At 39.8% G+C, this 6,246-nt stretch overlaps 1 non-coding gene across 1 annotated transcript; it reads left to right on the top strand.

Annotated features, from left to right (window-relative positions):
* The first annotated feature begins 248 nt into the window (after positions 1-248).
* Positions 249-320, top strand: trnae-cuc. Its single transcript has one exon. It is a non-coding gene; the product is annotated as a tRNA-Glu (tRNA).
* The last annotated feature ends 5,926 nt before the right edge of the window (positions 321-6,246 follow it).

The following is a 6,246-nucleotide window of genomic DNA, read 5'->3' as shown; positions in this document are numbered from 1 at the left end:
CACACGAAATCAACTCTAGACTTTTAATCTGCTTATTTTAAGTGAAATAATGTGGGAATAACACACACCTGGCCATGGAACAGATGACCAGCCGATTGTCCAATTCCTTTTGAATGCGTAAAAATGTGGGCCATTTCTAAAAATGGCCATAATTTATACACTGTTCATTCAATTTGAATGTTACTAATCCCATATGAAAGCTAAAGGATTGGAGCTCATTTTTATCTATTTCAGCTTCTACATGTTGTTCCCTGGTGGTCTAGTGGTTAGGATTCGGCGCTCTCACTGCCGTGGCCCGGGTTCGATTCCCGGTCAGGGAACAGACGTTTAAACTGCATTTCATTGCTTTGTACCTGTGACATACGCAATGACAATAAAGTTGAATTCTATTCTAAACAGCTACAACATATACAACAATAAATGTCAATGTCCTCTCCATGGATCACCACCTAATCGTGGTGGAGGGGTTTGCGTGCTTGAATGATCCTAGGAGCTATGTTGTCTGGAGCAAAGCTCCTGGTAGGGTCTCCCATGGCAAACTGGTCCTAGGTGACAGGTCAGACAAAGTGTGATCCAAAATAACCCCTATGAAAAGACGAAAACAGGACTTGTGTACCCTGCCCAGAACAAGGTTACCGGGGCCCCACCCTGGTTTGCAGCCGAGTGTGTAGTGGCCGGGATGAGAATCAGTACCTCTAAATCCGAGACCATGGTTCTCAGGCAGAAAAGGGCAGAGAGCCCTGTCTGGGTCGGGGATAGACTCTTGCCTCAAGTGGAGGAGTTCAAGTATCTCGGGGTCTTGTTCACGAGTGATGGTACAAGGGAGCGGGAGATTGACAGGCGGATTGGTGCTGGGTCAGCAGCGATGCGGGCTCTTTATCGGTCTGTTGTGGTAAAGAAAGAGCTGAGCCATAAGGCAAGGCTCTCGATTTACCGGTCGATCTACGTTCCTACCCTCACCTATGGTCATGAGCTTTGGATAATGACTGAAAGAATAAGATCGCGAATACAAGCGGCTGAAATGAGTTTCCTCCGCAGGGTGTCTGGACTCTCCCTTAGAGATAGGGTGAGAAGTTCAGTCATCCGGGAGGGACTCGGAGTACAGCCGCTGCTTCTCCACGTCGAGAGGAGCCAGCTGAGGTGGTTCGGGCATCTGGTTAGGATGCCTCCTGGACGCCTCCTTCGGGAGGTGTCACAGGCAAGTCCACCTGGGAGGAGACCCCGGGGAAGACCCAGGACACACTGGCGTGACTATATCACCCAGCTACCCTGGGAGCGCCTCGGAATCCCCCTTGGAGAGCTAGTGGAAGTGGCTGGGGAAAGGGAGGTCTAGGCCTCATTGCTTAGGATGCTGCCCCTGCAACCCGAACCCCGGAGAAGCGGAAGATAATGGATGGATGGATGGAAATGTCAATGTCCAAATATTTATAGATATGACTGTAAGCACATGTACATACTTTTTGTCCCCTACAGTGTGATTCTATGTATAATTCACAGGACAAAATATTGGGGAGTATATATAACTCACTGTTTCATTGCAAATCCAATGAGACAGAGCACAGAGCCAAATCAACCAAAAAAAAAATCACAGTTTATTTACTTGCAGACTGAACTGTATATATTAATTACTTTTTAAACTTTTTTTGTATTATCTAGTGGATTTTCATTTAGATTTGCCAACACTGATGGCCTAACTCATTAGTTTAAAATGTTCTCAAGAAAATGTGATGCGAGTTTTGGCAACAGCACTTTGCCAAAATTTTGTTTGCTCAACAGTCACTGTCACGACAAGAGTGCAGCCTAAACTGTCGAAACAAGTAAGTGCCTTTTCTTTAGCATCTCACAAACAGCTTACAGTTCTCAAATGAGCATGTACTGTGAAAAGCAGCATCTACAATTTACTATGCCTTCTCAAATCTTTAGGTGCACTCTAAAACTTAAGATTACTGAATGATTCTTGGCTTAGTTATGGGTGAAAAAACTTTCAATTGGTATAGAACCTCGATATGATATGGAGATTTGTTAAATTTGAAAAAGGATCTTCATGCTCACACATTTTATTTACAAGGTTCTTTACTGAACCATTCACTGAAAGGTAAACTAAAAGTGGTTCGTCTATGGCAACAATACAAAGAAGCTTTTTTGTCATCTTTGTTTGTGAGAGTGTAACATTAGGCTGGCTATATCATTTTAAACATCTAATGTGCTTTTTGTTCTTAACACCTGTCAACAGGCCAATCAAACCAGAAGACTAACCAACTGAGATTAAAGCTGCTCGTAAATGTACATTTACTTTTTTTAATTGAAAAAAGTAGCATTTCTGAGTAAGGAGAAAAAAACATGGTAAAATGTGTGTGTGCCGCTACCAGTCACAGTATAAAGCTTGAAATAATAGTTTAAAAATTCACAGGACTTTTTAAACCACATAAGATGTCTTTACTTATTAACATCACATGCACAGATTTAAAAAAAGAAAAGTCTGACTCAAAGATTCGGTCTGAAACGCAATATCATTTGTTAAACAATGTTATAATGTTCTTCCATATTTACACATTTCCGCCAGAGAACACAGTGCAGCTTTATGATTTTTCCATGACTAGTCAAATTAAGCCATTGTCACTAGGTGAAAGCTTTTCACCTTCCATTCTGCCTAGTTCTGACTCTCCTTATACATATTTCACTATATTACACAAGGTTTATTTCTGTCGAAGTCTAGTTATGCTACATACAGTGACATTCATTCATTGCAATAGAAATCATGACAATCAAGTGTTCTGTCACAGAATTCTGCAGTAGTGAAATTTCATGTGCAAAGCTAAACTTTGAGTTCTCATTTACAGCATTCGGCAGACACTTATCTAGGGTGAGTTGCAATTTAATCCTTTTTTACAAAGGTGGACGAAGGTAGTGTTAGGAGTCTTGCCCAAGGACCCTTACTGGTATAGCATAGGGTGCTTGCCCAGGTGGGAGATCCAAACTAAGTCTACAGCATGGGAGGCTGAGGTGTTATCTGCCAAACCATGTCACATCACATCATCAACCCACAGCACAAATGCGTTTAGCTGCATACGTCATGAAGGTTTAGTCCTTAATATAGCAGCACTGGAGATCCAATATGGAGATACGACAGTACATAAACAAATGGGACATGTGATGGTAGGACTTTCTTTACTAAGATCACTTCAATTTATTTATTTATTTTTTTGATAATCTTCATGCCTCTTTCACAATAGACACAAATTGCAAATTTCAAGCGTAACCGAGGCCATCACACTTCACAGGTACATGGCTCCAGCTAACAGCTTCAGCTCTTACTCATCTCTCCAGCGTCCTGTTTGTCAGTATCCCAATCCCAGTCCTGGCAATCTCTCGCTCTGCACATTTTTGTGATTTCCCTACTGTACTCACCTGACCCGGCCAACAAGGAGCTGGTTAATGAGTTGAGTGAGGCAAGATAGATGAGTCAGTGCACAAAAAAATGTGTATAGTGTGGGTCACCAGGGCTGGGACTGGAAAGCCATGCAATACATCATTGTTGCGTTTCTGAAGTCTTGCTTTAGCCACATGCTTGTAGACCTTGTAGTGTGATGCTGTCTATATCAATTCAGGGTCATAAGGCAGTTGTTCCTTTATTTTAGTTCTAATGTTTTCCCTGCACACCAGATCTAACTAATCAGTTAATTAACAAGCCCCCTTGAGGTGAGTTTGTTAGAGAGGGAAACCACTACAATGTACAGGACAATGAGTACAATCATTATTGTATCACTTTCACTGCTTGCAAAGGTAAGTAGTGCTTAATGCTACCATATATATTATTGATATCTGGCAACTCAAGAAAGTTACAATCATAGATATACATACACAGATACTGCATTATCTGGTGTTCTCTGAGGCAATTTGTCTGCACGTCCATCATGTTGGAGTGGTCCAGAGCCACAGGTAAACTAATACATGTGCCGTGTTTAACTTATAATTGTATAATTGCTCAAAATGAACAATCATTGTTAATAAATGAACATAACCGCTACAAGTTAAGATCTCCTGTATTGGTTATGAAATGTGATGATTTTAATTTAAAACAAGAAGAACAACAATCATCCCAGCAGATTCACACCAACTACACGGCCACATCTACACAAACATCACACAAACAGTAAGCATTGCGCAAACATACGTGGATCACTGCGTTCTGTCTGTTATATAATCCTATCCCACTTTCTGAGTGCAGTATTTTTGAAATAGTATAATTTTGGATAGTACCTTTCTTAAACTGCTGCTCTGTAAGGGTATTTGATGCAGTCCAGCAGCGATGTTGACCACCCCATACTGACGTAACCCAATGCAGCATCTATGTATGTATATCTACCAACAGATTGTGGTGTCTTCCAAGGTACTTCCTGGTGTTACCTTGTCAATTATGGCCTGGACAGTGCCATCCGGTGTCCTGGAGGCTGCCATTCTAGCAGCCAACTCTACCCCCTTTGCCTAGCTTCTCAAATAGTACTGCTGTGGCTGCAATCAGAAACTACTGCTCCTTTCCTACGTGGCAGAATCTCATAACACAGAAAATATATAAACAGAACCAAAACTGTATGAAAAGTGTGTGCGTGCAGCTATATCGCTTTAAAGTCTAAAATGGCATGCAGAAGGAAGGTATGTTCTAATTGTACCATACTTCACTGCAATTATATTTTTAAAGTTATATTGAATCCATACACCCTGTCTTGAATGCAGGCTTTTTTAAACCCTAAAATTTGGGACAGTAAAATGGCAATACAATTTTGTTAATTCTGTTTGACCTGTAGTACATTGAAAATGTACAAAAACACAATATTTTATCTTATAGCTTATAAACATTTTTGTAAATACATAGTTTCACACCCTGCGCTGGACTGGCAACCTGTCCAGGGTGTATCCTGCCTTCCGCCCGAAGACTGCTGGGATAGGCTCCAGCACCCCCCGCGACCCTGACGGAGAAGCGGCTTAGAAAATGGATGGATGGATGGATGGACATAGTTTCACAAAGCATTATGTAGTCTTTCCTTTTAACAGTACATAATAATCATCATAATATATGCTTATATAAAAATACACTATCAAGCATAGACCGCTGCTATTGAACCAGGCCTATTGAACATGACTGCTGCTACATCATTCATACCCAATGTCCAATACTGTTGCTTACACTTGTCACTTTTATATTCACTTTTATCCTCTTTCTTCCAAAAACATTAATAGTGTAAAATGTTATTCTATTTATATCCCATTCTATTTTTACTTACATTTTTCTTTCATATTTGATTTTTTATATGACTAGAGCTGACCTGTTTTCTCATCAAACACATTTCATTGTACCGTTAACCCTGAGTTAACCTACACATGACTAATAAATAAACTGAACTAAACTCATAAAGGACTAGGGCTTTACTGGATGCTCCTTTTATATTTCTGTTTTTATATTTTGAAACTTGTTGCCAGCATCAACTTCAGAATACATATTCACAAAAAAAACAATGAAGTTAGATAATCAAAACATTGAATAACTAGTCTCTGTACAGTTTTCATTCAAATACAGGTCAAAGTAGGTTTATAAATCACTCTTCTTGCGTCCAGTTTATCTACTGTCTCAGCTTTTTTTAAATTATGTTTGTACATTGCTTTTCTATTTTAAAGCCTTTAAAGTTCTGAACAGGTACAGACATGAACCTTTCCCCTGGAGAAGTGAATGTGTATATATGTGATGTGATGTGATTTTTAGCCATATGCTTGCTTTTTCTTGAGTTTCTTGCTGTCTTATCTATAATGGTTTCCTGTCATCTCATCAGGTATGATCATTCACTTCTCTTTATGTGTTGCTTATCATCAGTAAACAATCAAGCACATACATCAAACTCCTGTGTCTGAGTCATCTCTCACTGAATGAATGAATGAATAAATGAATATCTCACTTCTCATTGTACAGTTCAAGTACAATAAAATCTGAGTCTGATTTTATCAGTAAAGACTATTTCAAAGAATAGGTATAAACATCAAATGCATAGAAGTACACAATGAGTTCAAATGTGCAAATTAACATCAGAACATTAAAGTTGCAAGAGCAATGATGCAAACCATAATGGCCACAGGCTCCTCTTATTTTTCCCCAAAGCTCTCTGCTTTTCTTGCAGGAAAAACCCAGGAAGACCTGAAAATTCCTCCAGTTAGACAAAACCTGGGGTCATGTTGTCCTCATATACTCCCATGCTC

The sequence above is a fragment of the Pygocentrus nattereri genome, chromosome 12 (assembly GCF_015220715.1).
Source record: "Pygocentrus nattereri isolate fPygNat1 chromosome 12, fPygNat1.pri, whole genome shotgun sequence".
NCBI lineage: Eukaryota > Metazoa > Chordata > Actinopteri > Characiformes > Serrasalmidae > Pygocentrus > Pygocentrus nattereri.
Note: the sequence above shows the minus strand (reverse complement) of the source record. Positions and strands in the feature narration are given on the sequence as shown.